Here is a 22,618-nt window from a genome sequence, read left to right on the forward strand (position 1 = left end):
AATGACACAGTTCTAGAGGGCACTGCATATCATCCTAATGTGTGGCCACTTACATATCATCCTTTCTCACACATTCCTGATATTATGGTAATATATAATTTAATTAGGATCTAAAACATACACTGTCCCTTACCCAATTCATATATCAATATATATTGGCCCCATAGACAATTTTGCCTGGAATTTCCGCACTTTGTTCTGATTGCCCGCTGAAACTCCAGCAGAGTTCAGATGGAAACAGTTGAGAAATGAAGTTAACACAGCTTCCACAGAAGTTACAGTGGAACCCTGGAAATTCATCACTGTTTTGAAATTGATAAGAAAAGCAGCTTCCATATTTTAACTACTTCACTCATTTCTGATGTGGTCCCCTGGAGTTCATCAAGGAATTCAGTTCTAGCATATTGCATTGCCAAATAGAAATCAGAGTTTGGCCCCAGCCGTACAAAAAAAAAGACTAAGCAGTCAGAAAATATGATTTTGAATGAAAGAAATAAAGCTAAATATTGAAAAAAACCAAACACCTTCCAAACACTGCATCAGGGCTGATAAGATAGAAATATTATTGCAAAGGAAGACATCAGCTCTCATCCCCCTCCCAGAAAGCGTGGGTGGAGGGAAGAAGGAGAAGGGGGGGTGGGTGAGGAAGACAGCAAATTAAGGACAAACAGCTTTTATATTTGACAGGTTTTCACAATGAATGTCAACCAATTTACTGGATTTTGCAGCAGACTTTCCAAATAGACTCAATTGGCCATTTGACTTATTGATCTGCTCATTTCTGTAATCATCAAGCTCTGTCACAAGAACATTGAAAGGATAATAACAAGGAGCATCATGCTCTTACAGCAGAATTTGTTAAAAGCAAAGAGACTCTAATTTACACAAATTTTATAATAAATGGATTACTAAAAGTTCAAACTATTTTTCTGCAAGTGTCCCATATTGTTCCAGTGAGTATAAAAGTGCCATGAGTGAATTACATATTACAACTGAACAGCCACATACTATTTTTTTCCTTTCTCCTACATGAAAATAATTACTTCTGCATATTCTTCCTTCAAATTAGTCACAAAAGATAAAACTGCAGCAGCTAACTTATCCATGGTCTCTGCAATGCTGTCCTACAGCTCAAATATAGAAAGGAAATTTTGACCTCTCATTACTTTCTCTTCCTTCTGCTGAACGAACACCCCACCTTTGCAAAGTTTAGGAACATTGGGATTGCTGGATGAAAAAAGACCAAAGTTTGCCTTCTACCATGCGGCTAGTTGCTTGATACAATGATGGTGGAGATTGTGACTAATCAGGGCAATCGAGCCCTTATCGATTTGTCAACAATGGGTCAGAAGAAGTTACATGGTGGTGAAGGGTCTTGGGCGCCACAGGTTCAAAGTCATCACTTTCCTCCTCTTACCACACTGTCATATCTGAAACTCATGTATAGGATGCCAAAATGTTTCTTTTTAAAAAAAAGAGAAATCGAACGATAATCTGAAAGTGGAAATATGCCTCCTGGAGTTAGACTAAAAAAGTCCGCAGCCAAGGAGTCTGAACCCAAGTCTCATTCACTAGCATATCACATCACTCAACAATAAGCTGCAATAGATGATCAGAAAAAGAGCATTCCTCTTCCTCATCGCACCCACCCTATCCATTATCTTTCACTGAAGGACATAAAGCTCCAACCCGCGGGGTAAAACAAAACTGCTCCCAGATCAATGGTGCTTTGAGATTTTTGACTGGTAAAATGAGTATAGCAGGAGCAGTGGCAATGACACAATCTCTCTTGTCCTTTCAAAACCATTTCAAAGAATTTATATATTTCATAAGAACAGTGGTAGACCATTCAATGCCCAAGCCTGTTCCGTCATTCAGTTAGCATGTTTTTCTGAATGGATTTCAATGTAAGCAAAAATGGTGCTAATCTAGCTATTGAGAAAAGACACTAATGAGGATAATTTCACGTTCACTTGGATATTTAATTTCCTCTGCACTGGAACCATTAAAAAGACCAGTTGTTTATGGCAATTATGGAAGACAGTGGTTACTTTTGTTAGTTTGCACTGAATTATCTTTGGATTTGCACTCAAACACCTACAGCATGATATTTTGGAAAAAGCACCTGCTGAAAAATGATACACAATGAAACTAACTCGGGGCAATGTGATAAAGAAGAATGAAAACAATGCAGTTATCACAGACTCACAGTACTCCATTATATAACATCTTGACAAGTTCTATTCATTTCTCTCTACTCAGGTGTCAGAATAGAGGAGATATGCTGTACAGTCACAGATAGTGACAACTTATATTTCTGCAAGGCTCATACAAAAAATGCATAACAGCATCAGGAAGAGGAGCAGGAGTAGGCCATTTGGCCCCTTGAACATGCTCCACCGTTCAATAAAACCATGGCTGTTCTGCTGTTGGCCTCAACTTCACTTTCCTGACTGTTCCCAGTAATCCTCAACTCCCCTATTGTTCAAAAACCTTTCTAACTCAGCCTTGAATATGTTCAATGACTCAGACTCCACGGCTCTGGGATAGAGAATTCCAAAGATTCATGACACAGAGAAGAAGTTCCTCCTCATCGGTCTTAAATAGGCGACCCTTTGCTCTGAAACTATGCCAACACTCACCCCTTGCTCCCCCCGTTCTAGATTCTCCCACAAGGGAAAACATCCTCTCAGCATCTAACCTGTAAAGCCGTCTCAAAATCTTATATGTATTAATAAAGATCACCTCTCATTCTTCTAAATTCCAGTGAGAATAGGCCCAACATGCTTAACCTTTCCTTATAAGACAACCCTCTTCCTTTCAAGAATCAACAAACTGCTTCCAATGCAATTAACTCTCTCCTTTTATGAGACCAAAATTGCACACACTGCTCCAGGTGTGGTCTCACCAACCCTTGTATAGTTATAGTTCTCGCTAGACTTCCTTGCTTTAAATGCCATCTTGTATGTGCCATACAGCACAGTAATAAAGGCCAACAGTCCATTTGCCTTCTTAATGAGATGCTAACTTTTTGGTTTCATGTATGAGATCATCAAGATTCCTCTGTACTGCAGAACTCAGCAGTCTCTCTCCATCTAAGTAATATTTTGCTTTTCTAATCTTCCTATCAAAGTGGATAACCTCACAGTTTACCACATTATACTCCATATGCCAAATATGGATATATGGATGTTATCTACTCGGACTTCCAGAAGGCCTTTGACAAGGTGCCGCACAGGAGGCTGCTCAGTAAGATAAGAGCCCATGGTGTTAGAGGCAAGGTACTAGCATGGATAGATGATTGGCTGTCTGGCAGGAGGCAGAGAGTGGGGATAAGGGGGTCCTTCTCAGAATGGCGGCCGGTGACTAGTGGAGTTCCGCAGGGGTCAGTGTTGGGACCACAACTTTTCACTTTATACATTAATGATCTAGATGAAGGAACTGAGGGCATCCTGGCTAAGTTTGCAGATGATACAAAGATAGGTGGAGGGACAGGTAGTATTGAGGAGGCGGGGAGGCTGCAGAAGGATTTGGACAGGTTAGGAGAATGGGCAAAGAAGTGGCAGATGGAATACAATGTGGGGAAGTGTGAGGTCACGCACTTTGGTAGGAAGAATAGAGGCATAGACTATTTTCTAAATGGGAAGAGAATTCAGAAATCTGGAGTGCAAAACGATTCCAGGATTCTCGTTAATTTGCAGGTTGAGTCGGTAGTTAGGAAGGCAAATGCAATGTTGGCATTTATTTCCAGAGGACTAGAATATAAAAGCAGGGATGTGCTACTGAGGCTTTATAAGGCTCTGGTCAGACCACAGTTAGAATATTGTGAGCAATTTTGGGCCCTGTATCGCAGGAAGGATGTGCTAGCCCTGGAAAGGGTCCAGAGGAGGTTCACGAGAACGATCCCAGGAATGAAAGGCTTAACATACGAGGAATGTTTGAGGACTCTGGGTCTATACTCGATGGAGTTTAGAAGGATGAGGGGGGGATCTGATTGAAACTTACAGAATACTGAAAGGCCTGGATAGGATGGACGTGGGGAAGATGTTTCCATTAGTAGGAGAGACTAGGACCCAAGGGCACAGCTTCAGAGTAAAGGGAAGACTTTTTAGAACAGAGATGAGGAGAAACTTCTTTAGCCAGAGAGTGGTAAATCTATGGAATCATTGCCACAGAAGGCTGTGGAGGCCAGGTCATTGTGTGTATTTAAGACCAAGATAGATAGGTTCTTGATTGGTAAGGGGATCAAAGGTTACGGGGAGAAGGCGGGAGAATGGGGTTGAGAAACTTATCAGCCATGATTGAATGGCGGAGCAGACTCGATGGGCCGAATGGCCTAATTTCTATTCCTATGCCTTATGGTCTAATATTTACCCACACATTTAATCTTAAAAGTTAACGTTTTATAGGGCTGCACTGTAGATATCAAGCATGAAGGAAAAAGGGAGGGATATTGAGGTGGGGGCGAAGGCACAATTGAAGTAGTTTTTAGGGTACTTTGAGAGCAGGGAGAGTAAAAAGGGAAGAGGTTTACAGAATTGGTCCCAGAGGACAAGAAAGAACAGCCACTGAAGGTTAAGCAGAGGGAGGGGGAAAGTGAAAAAACAAAGAGTTTGTCAGCACCAATCAGCATTGGGTGTGTGCAAGCCGTTATGCTGGAGAAGATCTTTGAGCAAGATGGGGGGATTTGAAAGCACAAAAGAGGATCTTAAGTCCATTCAGTGGAACCTGGCAGTCTAATAAGAGCAAAACTTGGTGCAAGTAATAAAATAGGCTGTAGTATTATGGATGGTAACATTCAGGATAGAGCATGCTACAGAGAATGGAGACACAAATGATACATGATTTGGAAGGATGTTAGGGCAGCGTCAGGAATAGGCTGCAGAAGGGCAATTAGTTGACAGGGAAAGGAATAGTTGGAGGGGGAGGGAGGTGGGATTTGAGAGCATTATCAAAAAGATGAAGCAACACTGTCTAACGTGCACAATTTCCTATTCTTCTAGACCAAATTTTCACCTCCCTGAAGCCACTGAGTCATGTGGTTGGTACAGTTACCCAGTTACGAATATATCTATTACCTTGGCCAAGTGGCCATTCGTGTACATAGTAACTATCAATAAGCTATACAACTTCAGAAGGCTTTAACAGTCTAATCCAAACCCTTTTCAGCAGCAAGCATTGAATCAGGATCAGAAGTGGGAACCCAGGCTGATTCTCTGCCTCTCCCCTCCCCCAACAACTGTTGAGAAGTGAATTACAAATTTTCTGAATTAGCTAATTCAGCATAGGCAGGAATCTTTCAGGTGCGCATGGTTTTGCACAACATTTACAACCTCTCCTCTCAAGCTTCCCAAATCATATTTAGTTTGTGGCACTTAAACTTTCAGCTTTAATCATCAAATAAATAAAATTCAAGGGGTTTCAAAGAAAACAGCAATCTCCATTTATTCAGAGCTGTTACAGGCACCATGTCCATTCAGTTGACAAAACTGGTGAGGTTAATTTGTATGGACATCCTACTAGTTATAACAACATTAAAGAGACTACAGTTTTTTATCACCTCTGTAATTAACACTTACAAGAGTATGTTGATACATACTATCTGTTAATCTCTCTTTACAAACTGCAACAATAGGTGTAACTGCTACTCATGAAAATTAAACATGCACGTCAATGTGTGGGGAGCTATTTTGAACAGTTAATAATAGAACAGTATATCTTTTTTGTTTTCCTTTGATAATTAGGCCTCCAGTGCAGATTAATTTCAATATCACAATTCTAAGGAAATATTTTTTCTAATTGAATTCAACATGTGTTGTGTAGTAACAACAGCTAGATAATATTGTCACATATATAACTGCAATTAGTTTTGCTCTCCTTAACTGTTTGATTTTGCTTTAGAGTTGTTGCACTATTTCAGGAAATATAATTTCTTAGATAAATGTATGATTTTACTGACCTATTTTAGAATAAATCCACGTGCGCAGTACTACCATGTTCAACAAGGCAAGGAGTAGGATTTGAATCTGAGGTCTTTTGACTCAGAGACAGGAGTGCTACCAACAGAGCCACTCAAATGTATCCAACAGGTGTCTCAGGTGTGGGTGAAGACAGCTAGCATGCTTACTCCTTTTGTATGCTATTTTGCTTCTCATTTTCAGCCTACACTGAGGGTTAACAGCAATGCAAAAACGAGAGCCAAACGTGAAAGTCTCCCCATCAGTACACAGCCTCTGTTGGCAAGTCCTCAGCTATGCCTCCTTGTGGTGACACATGGAAACTGGGTCCTTCGCAGCCTCATGCTAAAGCTTCAGAGAAACTTGAAGGAGGTTTGGCCCCCAGACATGCAGTGTGCAGGCCCTTCGGCATGTGGATACACCCTGGCTCTCATGAACCAAACTCCCAGCTATGGGTGAATATCTCCACTGGCTTGCAGATACCTCGAGAGAGGTGAAAGGCTAAAGGAGTAAACCCTGACAAAAAAAATGGAATGGAGCCTGAATACAGACTGATATCCAAATATGTCATCCTTCTGGCAACTCCTGCAATCAAGCTAATATCAAACATAGTGCTTTGCATTCCTTTGGACTCAGCTGCGGAGTCCAAGAGGAGGACCCTGATGTTTGGGCAGCCCATGCTTGCATTCTGGAGAGGATATCCCAGTTTCGCTGCACAGCATTAATACAACAGGGGAGGCAGAGTGATAAGCCCAAGTCAGTTGGCGTAGAGGAATGAGTGCTATGGACTGTCTCTGACAGTGGGAGGGATCATGTTCCATTGATCAGCCACCACCCACCACAAGTTGGGCAGCCCCCGATTAGTAAGGTGCCGACCTGCCATGGGCCACTTACTTCAATGGGTGCTTGGAGCTTATTGTGGAGCTCAACAAGTGGACAGAATCCTATACATCAGGCAAACAAACAAAACAAAAGAAACACCAGAAATGCCAACTCTTTGATTGGCAAGCTGGAACCATCCCATGTGCTAGGGATAGACAGGCGACTTGCAGCTTGTTGATAACATGTGCAAGACAGCAGTGATCGACATGGAACTTGACAGACTGAACATCGACATAGCTTTCCTACAAGAGACGAGGCTCACCAAGAGCTGCTCACCAAAAGAATAAGATTACATGTGCATCTGGCAGGGCAAGTGCTCAGGGGAAACACATGATTAAGGTGTAGGCTTTGCTACAGGAACTCACTACTGTCAATCACAGAACCCCCCCAGGAATGATTCAGAACATGTTCTCTCCACCCATCTCTCAAATTCAAACAGGGCCAATTAACCTCTTGAGTATCTATGCTCCAACGCTATGCTCCACTACAGAGGCAAAAAAAACTATTTATTTGACTACGAAGATAGAAAGTACTTATTTCTAGCCAAAGGTGAACAGTGTCTTCAGACACACACAAAAATTTGCATTTATAAAATGTCCCAAGGTGTTTCACAGGAGTGTTATCATGCAGCTACACACTGTGCCCAATTAGCTGCACCAGATTAAGCCTTACCGCTCATTCCCTGGCCATTCAGCCATGCTGCAAAGAGGGTCAACTGCCACTTCGGCACCAGCAGCATGGAGGACATGGAGAACTTACTGACATCAAGAACAATTTTAAGGATGGGTGCCTTTTATAGGAAGTGAAACTTGGACCAAAAATAATGATGTAGTTTATCAAGCAAAGCCATATTGCGCAACCAAGAGCATGCTTAAGGTAGATGCAACAGCTTCATTTCTTTGACATAGTTGTGACAAAATAAAGGAATTCCCGCATTTTATCTTACATAGTTCTAAAATAATTTTCCTTAAGTTCATAAAGTAAACTCAAAAGCATGGAGAATTACCCGGGAACTAGACTCGGGTGCTTGTTTTGGAAATCGTCAGGATAGAGTGGTTTATTGCAGGTCTTAATTAAACAAGTGAAGAAGGCACTTAATAGAGTGCATACCTGTGTCATGCTGTGTTAACTCAACATTATTACAATTACGTAGCTCTTCCTCGAGTCTTTTCCCTGCCTGGTTGATGCTCTGTAACTACAAAGCTGAAGTAAGGAAACTTTTTATGAAGAGCTGCCATCTCACTGAGGTGGCTTCAAGCTGATCCACATGCAACAACCTGCTCTGAAAATTCTGCTTACATTTGTCATAGCTGTGACAAATTCTACCACAGCAGCTGAGACATTCTAAAACAAACAACTTTCTTTTAAAAAATTCAATTCACCCCATTTCCCAATGTTAACAGATATTTTTTTTTAAATTCGAGGAACCACATTTTTGCCAAAAACTAATCTGTTCTTCCTTGGGCCATACCCTATCTGTGTAACTAGCTTCATTGAAATACGTCCATTAGCCTTTAAGATATATTGTTTGCAGACAAACAGACTAACAGGGGCGAAAATATTACCGCAGATGAAGGTGTATAAGTTGACCTCTCAAACCTCAAAAAATCCCTCAAAAAACAGGAGACAACTTAAATGCCGAATATAAAAATGAACCGCCAGAGTGGGTGGTCACTATCTTTGTCATTCACCACATGGGGTCTGCTCTGTGTGGGCAATTTAAACTCTTATGCATCTTCACAACGCAGCCTGTATTGCCTGCTTGATCCCTTGCACCCAGTTATAAGGCTGTTTACTTATAAGTAAAACATTCATTTGCGGCTGAAAAATTGAGGCTGACAACTAATGCAAGCATAGCATGTTGTGACTGCAAAGGTGGAGGGGGGGTCAACTTATATGCAGAGCATATGTGAAAATATAGTTTTTGGGGTCAAAAAAAAAAAACGAGGTCGTCTTATACTCTTATATGCCAGGTTGCCTTATACTCAGTTGTCTCTGGTACCTCCACCCACCTTCTGTGGCGAAGATAATTATATACAGCCAAGTAATAGCAAGACAGAGAGATTGGGACAATGTTGAACTACTCCACAACAACATCCTATGAGGAATGATTAAGGGACACAAACCCTTAGTAGTTTTGGAAATTTCTTTAGCTCTAGTTAGACATCTTCACTAGATATGGATTGGAAATTCATTATTGATTGTGAAGCTGTACCAATGCACACTCCATCCAAAAGTTTTCTAGCACATCACAGGATAATAAATACTTGCTATTAAGGGTATTCAAGTCCCGGTAGGCGGATTCTATCCTTTTAACTACTATGCTCTCGGAAACTTGCATCTTACTTTGCCAGTTGGCAAAGAAATTTGGTATGATTAGTCTGTTTTGCATTTCGTTGACTGTATGCTATTTTTTACCTTCTGAAAGAGTCAGGAGTACATGGGCATCCTATGTGATCTCATCTGTAGACAGCACAGTTAGTGAGTAATTGCTGATCCTAAGCATACCATCTCACACACAGCATGCATAAGGACAGGGGCTTCAGTACATAAGAAACTTGATCTGAGTTGGAAAACATCTTTTTTTTAATAAAAATTCTGGGAGAACGATATGGGTGAAATAACGATATATCTTAGAATGAATCATTTGAAAGTCAGGAATTAAACATTTTCACAACATAATTTTTGTTGTGCAGCACTGCATATATGGTCAACAATGCTGCAATTTGTTACATTCACATTTTAAGCTGCATTCCGGACCTGTCTTTTCAGTTCACTGAAACCATTTAACTTGTTTACAAATAGACGACAACCAGTGATTACACACTAATTTTACTTTTATCCTTTTCTGTGTCTGGAGTTTTCAAAGACTTCCATTAAAATGAATAAGCCAAAATTAAGCATGCAAAGATCAACCCCTGCCATTACTCGTCAAAACTTTAGAATGTGATATCCTCTTATGAAAAGATGGGTTTCATTACCCTCTAGCAAATGTCAGCAGGCATATCAACTACACTGAGTGACATCTATCATGTAGTATAGGTAAAAGTCATTCTCTTTTAATGCCACCATGTCCTAGGAAAAAGTAATCTCTGACATCAGGTAATGCCACACTGTATGACAATACAAGACAATTTTTGAAGTCATACTGAATAATATTAATTGTACCTTGGTTATATTATTAAGGTTAAGGATATTAAGGTTAAGCATTGATCATGTACCTTGAGCACTTATAAAGAGACGCTTCTGGAACAATGGATGTTGGTTAAGATGTAGGCAGACATTTGTAATGTTACATTCTGTAAATAAATCTATTATTAAGTAAAAGATTGGCGTCAGGTTTCCTATTTCACCATCTGACTTTAGAAAGATTTAACATGATAGAGAATGGCTGCCTAAAGGTGACGATTTGAAACTAAGAATTTTTTTTCAGACAGTGGATTGTAATCTGAGTTACTTCTGTAAAGAATAGCTGAAAGCAAATATAAATTGTCAGGGTATGATTACCCACTGATATTCTTCAAATCTAAACCAGTGGAAAAATGAAGTGAATATGTGGGAATGGGTTACCTCCTTACTAAAGAGGAAACAAGGGTATGGCTCTGGCATTGTTGTTTCCTAACAAAAGTAAGGTCTGAAACAAAGTATTTTGTGAACTGGATGCCCATCAGTTGGATTCCGATTAACTTCCGAATTTTCTATTAAGCTACCACAGATTAAATTTACAAGATGACATATTAGATACCTACAAGGCATGGTCAGACTTTGATAGATTTCAAAAGACAGACAGTCATTCCATGGAAAAATATATCATGGACTTTTAATAGATTGCATAAAAGATTATACAAATTTAATTTGGAGGCTCCTTACTCAGTGCTTGCATTTAAATTGCTGGATTGTACTAAGGTCTCACATATGGATAGGCTCCTGGTCTTAACTAATGTCCAGTTCTCAGAAAAAGACACACTTTGGGATCAAATGTCCAATGCTTTAAAAATAAAATTCCTGGGGAAGCAGTCATTTCCAGCAGCATCAATGGTGCAAATGGGACATTCCGAGGTATCACAAAGATGAAGAACTCAATGATTGTGACTTTTAGAGACCGTCCAGATACAGGGCTCTGGCACCAACAGAACAGAATAGTTACACAGAAGAAATGACCATGAAGGCATTTTTAGCAGACCTGGATATCACAGTAAACGACAGAATTGGAGTAGCAATAGTAGATGCATGAACCCTAGCAATGCCTGGGGAACAGTTAACAGGTGCTTCAGGTGTGACTGAAAATACCTTCATGCAATGAACTGTCCAAAACAGAACAGCCGGGGTTTTGAAGTGATGCATGACATAGAGAATTCAGAAGTTGAAGATTATGATAATGATCAGGGAATTGTCACATGAAGCTTTAGCCCAGTAGTGAATGTATTAATCACAAAGATAAAAACAAAAAAACTGAAAAAAAAACAAAAAACAAGACTCATTTAGTAGGGCTGTGTTAGATAGTGGTTACACTTTGCAGTATGTGGAACAGATTGGTTAAAAGGTTATTTAGATTCACTCAATAGGAAGGATCAAAGGTCAGGGAGCATGATAGTTCTAGTGTACTTGTTTCAGGTTCAGGAATGACAACACAGGAGGTCACTGAAAAGAGTGGTGATTCCATGCAAAATAGCTGGAGTAAGCCATTTTATTAATACAGATGCAGTTTCCAGTGAGATACCCTTGCTGCTGAGCAAGCATTCCATCAAAAAAGGCACCATTGAAACTGTACATGGAACTTGATAAAGCAATTGTTTTTGGTAAGTCAGTGGCTCTGCAGTTTACCCAATCAGGGTATTATTGCATCCCTTTAATGAAACCTGATATCTCTAACCAGAATGTTAAAGAAGTGTTAACAGCATCGGGTGATAAGAATCCAAATGGAAGCAAGCAAATTGTCTTGAAGTTACACAGGCAATTTTCTCACCCTTCTTGTCACAGATTAAAAATCATACTAAAGGAGGTAGGTGCGGTTGATGAGCATACAAGATTCAACAAAGGGATTAATGAAGAATGTGACATATATAAAAAGTATCAGAAGACACCTCCACATCCTTTTGTAAGTCTTCCATTGGCACGAGACTTTAATTAAGTAGCAGCCGTGGGTTTAAAGACGTGGGATGAAGGCAGAAACATTTTTATCTTACATTTTATAGACATGGCAACAAGATTCAGTCTTTCTATAGTAATACATATGGACAAAAGGATGATTGTAGATAGTCATGGAAAAAAGAATAGGGACTTGGAACACCAACTAAATTTATGACTGATAACGGAGGGGAATTTGCTAATGATGAGTTTAGAGACCTGTGTGAAAATATGACATTGTAATCATGAACATCACAGCTGAAAGTCCGTTCAATAATGGACTCTGTGAAATAATTCATACAGTGATTGCTGAGATGCTCCATAAGATCTTAGTTGATCAGCCAAACTGCAAGCTAACAACTGCATTGGCATGGATGGTCCAAGCAAAGAATTAGCTTCAGACAGTTGGAAGGTATAGTCCTTATTCAATTGGCCTGAAGGAGGGATCCCAAATTACCTTCCGTTCTGTGTGATATCCTTCCTACTCTAGAAGGTACTACAATTAGTTCCACTTGTTCTGCACACTTGAATGCTCTACATACATGAAAAAGGGCATTCATCAGGGATTGAAGTCTCGGAGTAAATTCAGAGAGCTTCAAGGTATTGTATAAAACTGTCCAAGACAAGTGTTAACCTTGAGGATTTCATATACTATAAAAGAAAGGGTCTAATAGGGTTGAACGGTCTGGTAAGGTGATAGAGTGTAATGAACAGCAGTGGTCCTCCAGCATGGTAGTTAAACTATTAAATTCCATTCATGAGGGCAAATTGGGATTGATTACAACTTCAGAATCTGAGCAGTTAACAGGTGGTAAGGTACCCTGTAGCTCACATATTCATGAGTTTGACAGTCATGAGGAACAGAATACAGTAGATGAGAAGTCAGTTGGCAATAGGCAAAATGATACTGATGCACAGGACAGGGCTATTGTATCCAAAGGACAACTGCTTAGAGTGGGTACTCTGGTGACGTACATACCAGAAGGGTCCAGTGAATGTAGGGATGCGAATATTATAAGGACAGTAGAGAAAGCCACTGGCAAGTTCAATTATTGGCTAAATGTCCAAGATGACGGACAGGGAGAATGACAGAATGGGGTGAAAGAGTGGAAAACAAGAAAACAGTGCAGGTTCTCAGAGGATTTAGGAGTGATACTTACGCTGGAAAACAATGTATTAGCGATAGAACCTCTGATCGTGGGAGGAGAAATCCTGCAGTAGTCCACAAAGACATTGAAGCACAAGTAGAGGCCATAGCTTGACTAGATAATGCAACAGAACAAGGGCAACAGGACAATTCAGAAAAATTACTAGAAATAGAATCCTTACGACTGGGAAGTTTTGCTGGCTAACAACAAATAAGATAAATTACAAATGGAGGCAAAACAAAGAGTTGGATATTTGGAAGGAATTTGGTGTCTTCGCTGAAGTGCCAGATAGGGGACAGCCGGTCTTATCACACAGATGGATATGTAGAGGAAAGGTACTCCCAAATGAAACATAAGGCTAAAGCGAGACTAGTGGCTTGGGGTTTCAACGAGTGACTTGGAGATCAAGGTGTTAGATTGGACGCCCCATGGCAGGAAAATTAACCCAAAATTTTTTTTAAACTCTGTTGGCTATCCTGGTAATGTAGATTGATTAATATAAAAGCCACAGTTTTGCAGGGAGAAAAATTTCAGAGAGAAGTGTTTTTGAAACTGCCAAAGAAGCGAGCATTATAGAAGGGAAGGTGCGGAAATTAAACAAATGCATTTATGAATTGATTCATCAAGGGTATGGTGCTTCTTGGATAGATCTGGCTTGCTGAACATCAGGTGTACTCAAATGAAAGCAGATCCAGTGATATTCTGATGGTACCACAAAGAAAACTCTTGGGAGCCTTTCTGATACATGGCGATGATTTTCTATGGGGATGTTCTGTGAAATTTGAGCAATTTATTATAAATAAGGTTAAAAGGGGAAGTTAAGGGAATTTTGGAAATCGGGCTTTGAGGGTGTTTAAATACATGGACTTAGATATTAATCACAATACATCTGGAGCAGCCTTAATTCAGCAATCTTAGCTACAAAGGGTTACTCATATCCCAATAAATTGTTCTAGGTTGTCACAGAAAGATGATGTTATATCTCATAAGAAACAAAGCAGTTAAATTTGAGTGGACAGTTGAATTGGCTATACGTTCAGACAAGATCCGATGCTAGTTTTGATGTGTCGGAACTAAGTACTATGATGAAACACTCTATAGTCGAGGTAACAACTTCTACCTGCCTCTAATCACTATCCAACGAACAGACTCTCCCACTCCCCCTTTTTGAAAAACACATGCATAAAAGTTCAGTGAAATGAGACTCAACCGTGATGCCCCCAGCCAACACTAGCCCTCTAGGTCCACACAACCTGAATCGCTACATGAGCAAGACTTCTGCATTGCCTTGTCCAGCATGGCTACTTCAGACTGTTCTTTGATAAGTGTTGAATACATCGATTTCCACTAAGTGGCTATTTAACAAACACTTGAGACCTGTGTGTGTTGTCCTATTCACCAAATACGCTTTATTAAAATCATATTTATCCTGAATGGTAATATTAATTGCTTATAAAGTCAGGTGCTTCAGCTGAATCTGTGGAGTTAAAAAACACCAACTTGAATGCAAGATAGTCACAGGAGGAGGACAAAAAGAATGTAATCTGTCTTAAAAAATAGAAGTGCAGCAGCCTCTAAAACACCAGTTTGTCATTGGACTTACTGATCTTAGTTTCTTTTTAAACCAGGCTCCGCAGTCAAGAGAGTGAAAAGATAATAAGCCTCTTCAAACTCTTACTGCAGGTTGGATACAAATGCCTGCTCTAATTCACACACATTCAGCAGCATGTTAAAATGGCCAAACTCCAACCCCTTCCACTTAAGCAGTGCAACTTGACATTCGATTTCCTTCTTTTCTAACTAGCAGTTGTGCCAATGATTACACGTTTCTTATTCATCGAAAAGTTGTTGAAACTATTACTAAATCAGTGACAGAACCGTTAGTGCCGAAGTTTTATTCCAAGGCTGGTTTACAATTTCTTCAGTGTCCTTTATGTTGAACAACAACGTGCAAACAAAAAACAAAGGAATATTCGAGAACTAAAATAAATGCCGATATAGTAGGTCCCAAATAGTAAGTCGACAAGGGATATGAATGCTGGTTTAGTTTAGTTAAATTTTACAGTTTATTTCAATCTCAGCACATTGATAGCTGGGCTTTACGACCTTATCATCTGTTTACCTCCGGATTACTGCCCTGGTTCTCGGCCCACTCCTAGTGACTGGCATTTTTCAGGGTTAATAATTGGGTTTCAGTGGCAGTATGGATTTTGCCTCCAGCAATTGGATATCATTCCCCTTGTTCAATCAATGACTGATAGTAAGAAGCGAACAAATCCAAAAATTTCCCCAAGTGAAGTGCAGTTAAAATCTCATGTTCGATCAAAAATAAAAGCACAATCTTAAATAAAACCTGGTTCCCTGGTGCACTCTTCATGGCAATGTCTCAGCCAACCAAAGTCAACTTGTCAAGCCAATCAGCACCCTTCTTTCATCCAGTATCAATTGTTGCTCCTTTTGACATTTTGCATTCTTGCACCTGTCCTGATAAGTGCAAGCCAAAAAGCTTCAAAGGGTGTCTCTTTCTTCAGCAATACTCAGATTTTGTACCAGCAAACAACATTGAAATCTCTTGTGTAGCCACTAAGAACCTGGCAAAATACACAGCCAAAAAAGAGAAAATTGGCTGGCAGAGTGTATGGCATAACTCAATAAACCAAAACACAATAATGCAGAAATTGGTTCAATAGTAATACACAAAGATTCAACAGAATACAATGTTTGCTAGCTTCATAACATTATACCAGTATCTGGACATTGCATGTGCTACAAAAGATGACTGATTTTTGAGATCTATTCATAACCCGTAAATTGGAAAAATCATTTTTAAATGGGAGATCTTTAAGTCCAATGTTGCTTAAAACACAGATGGGTGTGTTCTTCACACAAAATTCATTCTCCTGAATATACACTTTGCATTGCTATCAAAAAGTGTTTGATCTGCTGTGCCAAAATGTATAAAATATCTCACAAATAAAAGTTCAGATAACAACGTAATGGGGAGTCAAACCGAGCCCCAATTTCCGACTCGGCATGTCAGAGTGGAGCTGGACGCCAGAACCTGCCTTTTGCTGGTCATTCTCTGCGTGACATTCCCCACCGTTATCGAGGAGTTCTGTCGGCCAGGCACCCACTAGTGGGCGGCGATGGTAGAGAGTGACATGCTCTGGGGGCAGGGGGCCTGCGTGTAGGCTGAAGGGGCGGGCAGAGCCAGGAGCTTTGAGCGCGGACTGAAGAGGGACGGAACCAGAAGTCCCGAATGTGGGCTGAAAGGACAGATGGAATCAGAAGCCAAGAGGAGAGAGAGAGAAGTTACAACAGGCAGAAGCAGCATGAGCCCTGGAATAGTGAGCTGCAGCACAGTGGGGGAAAGAGCCACAAAGAGAGGAGCTGGAAGCTTCTGTTGATGTCTAAAGAACCGGTATGGGGAATTGGAGCAGGCAAACAGCTGGATGAGACCAAGGAGCACCTTCTGGACAGCACAGAACCCCTCCTGAGTCTGGGGAGTCCTGAGGAAGTTACCTTTTGTGGTCTGGTTGGCAAGGGTAATGACTGAGGCGGTCAAGGGGAATTAGCAATGAGTGCAATGAGCACACCAGCTTGCTTTTTTGCTGCAATCACTACCCATCATTTCTGCTGAATGTAAGAGACCCCAGTTCCCACTTTTCTACAACCAGCCCTGTCTCTAAGCTGATCCGAGACCAGGAGTTGAACTCTCAATGGTTTTTGTGTGTGCCTGGAGTGTCGGGCCCCAGTTGTCCACTGTAAAAAGTTTGTTTCTGTAAGTTAAGCTTTTTTGTGAATATACTCATAGATTTGATGCTGGTGGAATAAAGAATCACTGTGTTGGAACTTTTGTGTTTTCTGTCTGCCTAAATCCTGTGTTACAAAAAGACATGTAATTAAAGTCCTATTTTATCCAATATGGCTTATTTCTACTATGACAGTCCATGACTATTGCAGTAAATTTGCAAGGTGATACTGACTGTGTAAAGGAGCAGAATTGAATAACCAGTGAAAGGGTACAAAAGTCTGTGGCAGCCATATTACAGGAAATAGGTCACAGCCAAGGACAAGCTAACAGAATCGTAATGCACAATGCTGCTTCTCACTCAGCAGGAGAGGTGACCTATAGAAAGAAAAAACTAAATCAACTTGCTGCCCACCAAATCAAACCTTTTACAGCTAAAGGCCCCCCTGAACTAAAATTGTCACTGGAATTATACAATCTCCAGGGAGGTCGATTACTAATCAGACTAAGCATCAACAGGAAATGCATGGCAGAGTCCACCAGTGAATGCTAAGGCCTATGGCACTAGCATAAATGTAACCAGCTACTAGAAGGACCATGGTGGTGGTACAGGTTAGCACACCTTCCAAAATCTCTACTTTTCAGTGAGAAAGAGTGAACTCTCTGCAAATATACAGAAGTCCAAAAATAACTTTTAGCACAGATTCTGATCACTTCTGAGTTTTAGTTACACACCTCACCAAACCGTGTCATTAAATATTTAACACATACTTCTGGGAGTACATCTTAAATGGACAAAGGAGCTTTAAAAAAATAGAATGGCTCTCTTACCACCGTTCTGTTAATACAGCTGTGTATTGGGGGTGGGTTGGAAAGAGAGAAAGCTGGCCTGCAAAAACTGCTTTGAAGAATTATTCCTCAACATATCAACTTCATTTCAAACCTTAATTGGTCTCTCTTTCTTTCAAGAGCCTCACAAATGGGAAAAATTATTTTGATAACGAAAACAGCCCAGATGGTTAACAAACAGAAATTAAACAGGACCCTGAATGTGAAGCTTCTGTTGCTAGGCAATGAAGAATGAAAAGGCAAAGTTTTCCGTTTACCCAGCTTTCGCACCACATTCTCATAGCCTCTCCAAAACTCTAGCAGCAACTTTCAACAGAGCTGCCAAAAAGCAAGCATCTAATGCACTAATTCTCAGCACTTTAATAAAGTCTGAAAAGACTAGTTATAGTCTAAATTGTCTTTTTTTCAATCAAGCTACAGCTACATCCACACCAGTGCCATGACACCAGATTGCCTGAGCAATGTCAGGTAATATTGCAATATAAATCGATCGACATACTGAGCATTTTCTATATTGTACCTTGGAAAGAACAGGGGGAAAAAAGGGGAAGCATCTATCCAGATTAAATGCAGCTGCTCTTTCAAATCTATCAAATGGGTAAATTTGACAAAAAGCCACCATTAGGCCAACATGAAAGGCTCAAGACAACATCCTTTCAGTTCTTTGTACTTCAGTAATCAACAGATGTACTTATTCACCCCTCCCCCTCCAACCAAACCTGATCAAGACCTCTTTTTGAATGGAAGAAAATAATTCCACTTTGTACATCTTCTAGTTAATCAAGACTTTCTATTCAGCAATTTGACCTTTTGTTCAAAACAGGATTATCAGTTTTTTTTCCCCCAGTTACCAAGGGCGACTCGCATGGTGAACATAATTGCAATAATTTGCAAAACACCATGGCAACCTACATTACAACTAGGTAAATACTGGTCTTTTGTGCTACATTGTTATTTTCCGAGATGCTGAAGTCAAAGAACGAATGACAAATGAACACAAAATTTATATTTGCTTTGTCTAACCAGAGCAGAAAATTGATACTGAGAATAGGGGAAGCAGCCACAGCTGTAATTTCTAACTTGATTAATTAGAATGGTAACAGTCCTTAACAGGATATTCAACAAACAGCCCTGACTCCGTCTCTCCACCTACACCCCCCCCACCCCTCCCCCCCAACCAATGAATATTTTTTTCATCGAGCAGAACAAACATCCACATTTGTTCTTTTCTTCAGCTCAATAGAATCTTTAATTACAGAACATTGTCTCTTTTTGCTCTTCATTTTAGTGGAGAGAGAGCTGCTTTTGGGTAAGGCTGAGTCGTGCAAAGTCACTCATACCCAACTCTATTGGACAACAGAAGCTGAATGACTAATAACATTCTTTGGCACCAGCAGCTGTTCCATGGCTGGGACACTGACTTACAATTATATGGACTACAGCAAAGCTATTTCAGAGGCTGACTGGTAGTTGAACTTTTATAGACATAGTAGCTTATTTTCTAATGAGCACATAAAGAGCACATTTTCTTGACATGAATAATGTTCTCCAACAATAAAACTCAAGTTAAAAACTTTCTGTCTGACCCAATACACCAACAGTATACATGAGCTATTTGTCTGGAATACCAGGCAGAAACTCACAAAGGTACACTGTGGGCAAGTATTAAAGTTAAATGCTAGCAACGGGTACAAAGGTGAGTAAACATTTCAGTTTCTGTGCTTTTGGACAGAATGATTTGAATTGAAAACTCCAAAATAGGTGGAAAACAGACTTAAAATCAATCTTATCATTACTTATATTTACATTGCTTAATTTTTGAGACATGAACTCTTGAACAAAGGATCTTACAGCAATAGCTCCAGTCAATCTTCTCCAATTAATTGAATTACTGTTATGCAAATAAACCCATGGACAAGAGGTGGGACTTGGCAATCATTTGAAATATTTGCAAAATTGTAGCACATTATCTTAATTAATGTAATAATACGTCATTGAGATATTAAGTGTTATGGAGTTACTTCATTGTCTAAATAACTCAAAGCTTTGTAAGTAAAGATTTTTATTCTGGGCCTTTTTTGTTGGGCAGGTGGGCCTTTCATTAGGGGTGTGTCAAATAAGTTAAATTAAACTTTTCTGCTTGGAGGTTAATTTTAAATCATATGTTATTTTGGGCAGTAGCCACATGTGAATAACTTGATTAGACTGGAGGTCAAAGGACTGAATTATTTTAAATATGGAAAAATGAAACACAAAATTCTCAGTGTAAGCTACAGCAAAGCAATTATGAAGGAAAAAAATGCTTCAAATTCTACTTTAGTTGCAGTATCCCATAATCTTTTAATAGTTCTGCTCCCAATCAATGGATCAAGCCAGCAAAACAAATGCAGAAATTACAAGTGGCGCTAGTTACTCAAGTCCATTGGCTTGAATTAGGACATCACTTCCTGTGTCCAATATAGGGCATCCCGACAAAAATTTTCAGCTCTTTTCATTCAAGAAAGAGAAGGTAACAAAGAGAAGTGTCAGCATTATAATTCAGTCCTCCTTACAATAAAAGTAGGAATAATTATCTGAATAAAGTTAGAACAATTATATCTTTCATTGTTTAAAGCATAATTTTATGTCTTAATGCTTCTTGTGCATGTAGTGCTAATGTATCATAACACAACACATGAAGAATAGGACAGCAATGAGATGCTGAAGCTATCCTTCATGATTATTCAATCAGATTTCAATCATAAGTTCCTAGTAGGAAAGTTATTCATGTAAATCACTGATCTGTTAAACACCATAAAGAACTTGAAAATTGAGCACAGACTAAAGGGAAATACCCAGTGCTGGTACCACATTCCTGCAGAATCTTTCTCTGCTGGCATCTTTCAGAGCCGAATACATTGACTGGATATTTTCACCAAGGTGCTGAAGTTTTTGAAAAGTGTATCCAGTTCACCAAGGTCATCAACTACCAGGAAACTGCAAGTCATTTTGGGGATTACAAGATATTCCAAAATAAATTCCTTCTTCCCAATTCGGTCTGGTTATTCCATTAATAACTATTGTACAATGGCATGTTTACCACTGGATAATGCATCAGCTTGAAGGGGAACAAGTTCCCAAAGATGCCTTGCCCTTAAAGAGCTGCTCCATCATCACGGATTGCCTACTGTTAGCCTTTACCAACATAGTCTTAACTGCATATGTTGCACATTCAGATACACTGCAATTTACATGGTTAAAGTTTGACATGCAAGATTCCTACCATCCTTAATTGGTTTAATTGATAAAAGCAGATGAGAGCAATTCAGCAAATTGCAAGTCATTTGAAATTAATCATTACTCAAATACGTAGCAACAATGACTGGTGTGGGATGCTTATACATAACAGTGAGAGAGTTAGGGGGTCTTCTATCATGGGGTGGGGGTGAAGAGGGGAAATAAGGCACACTGTTGAGGCAATGATGGGAGTCACACTTGAGCTGATGCTGATTTTGATCCCAAAATATGCATTTCCCCTTTTTTGCAATATGCTATCCTTTACAGGAAGAAGAGTAATTTCCAAATGCTACATTTTTATGAATTTTGTTGCTCAGTGTCAAGCAGTAATTGGTCATCTATCTAGATGGTCCCATGCAAGGTAAAGTTTCCTTTATCCTGACCCAGCAATCTGGCTTCAGTCCCAAGTTTAAAAAAAAACAACATTCCGTACTGCTTTAGTGTGAATGTTTCCCCTTCTCACATCGGTTGTCTCTGCAGCCTCTAACCAGGATTACTAGTTTAGTAAGCAATTCTAGCAAAACATGCTAATCTGAATTGTTGGTTCCATTCCTACTGGGAAATGGGTTAAAATATGCAAATATTTCTTTACCATTCAAGGCCTCGTTCAGAGCAAGCAGCAAAAAGTGATTTCAAACCCATCACCCTGGGTATCACAGGAAGTCAGGTCCCAGAGGTGGAAATACTATGTTCTGATTCACTGCACCCAACAAAAAACAAACAAAATAATTGCCAAGGAACAATTCACGTGCATGTGGTAACCTTGTTCTGTGACTCTGTCATGCAAGGCACAAAAAAGAGGTTTCCACAAGCCATTTGACCAATAGCTAAATATACTGCAACTATGCGATACAAAAATGCAGATAATTTGGATGGTATTTATAGTTGCTCAATAAATATTAAGATAAAAAAAGCAAACGTTAGAAATGTTCAGCAGGTCATTCAGCATGACAAGTGGAAAGAGTCTGTGGATTTTCAGTAAAGCTAATGTATGACTTGAACAATTAAGTTCACAAAATGATGCACTCTCAAACCCAAAAGCCTTCTAACTCAATGATGGTTAAGACATTTTGTTCCTGTGAAAAATGATAAGCCACAATGTCAGGAGAGCCACTGAAAGTTTTAATTTCAAATCACTTACAATTGCTAGAAGGCGAATCATTCTGATTATATCAAATCATTTTATATATTGATACATATATTGTTTTGTCTGTGCAGTATTCACACATGCACATGAAATGAAAATGTACAAAATAATTAATTTTCCCCACATGATGCATTTTTGAAATGCTTCCATGGAATGCTTCATACACCAGAATGTTGAGCTATGTGAGGTTTTCCAGCTATCCCTTGAAATTGGCTGCTAAAAAGCTAATCTGCAAATCTCCTTTAACACGTCAGATTTTCTGCGTGAGCGTAATGGCAATTATACCCCAGAACACGTTAGACCCTTATCAATTAATAGTCCATTGCATTAGTGCTTCTCCGTGCTGAAGTTGATTAAATAAACTAGAAACATTTAAAGTGAACCATAATGGATTAATCAGGATTATAGGATACTGTTCCATATATGACTTGGCAAATTAAAATGTGCAAAAATATCATGGAAAAATACAAGATTTTTTGCT

The 22,618-nt window shown here is 39.6% G+C and overlaps 1 protein-coding gene across 3 annotated transcripts in view; it reads right to left on the bottom strand.

Moving 5' to 3' along the window:
* pola1 (polymerase (DNA directed), alpha 1) overlaps positions 1-22,618 on the bottom strand; it is a 255,935-nt gene that overhangs the window by 76,638 nt on the left and 156,679 nt on the right. The window lies entirely within an intron of this gene.

The sequence above is a fragment of the Carcharodon carcharias genome, chromosome 18 (assembly GCF_017639515.1).
Source record: "Carcharodon carcharias isolate sCarCar2 chromosome 18, sCarCar2.pri, whole genome shotgun sequence".
Classification (NCBI taxonomy): Eukaryota; Metazoa; Chordata; class Chondrichthyes; order Lamniformes; family Lamnidae; genus Carcharodon; species Carcharodon carcharias.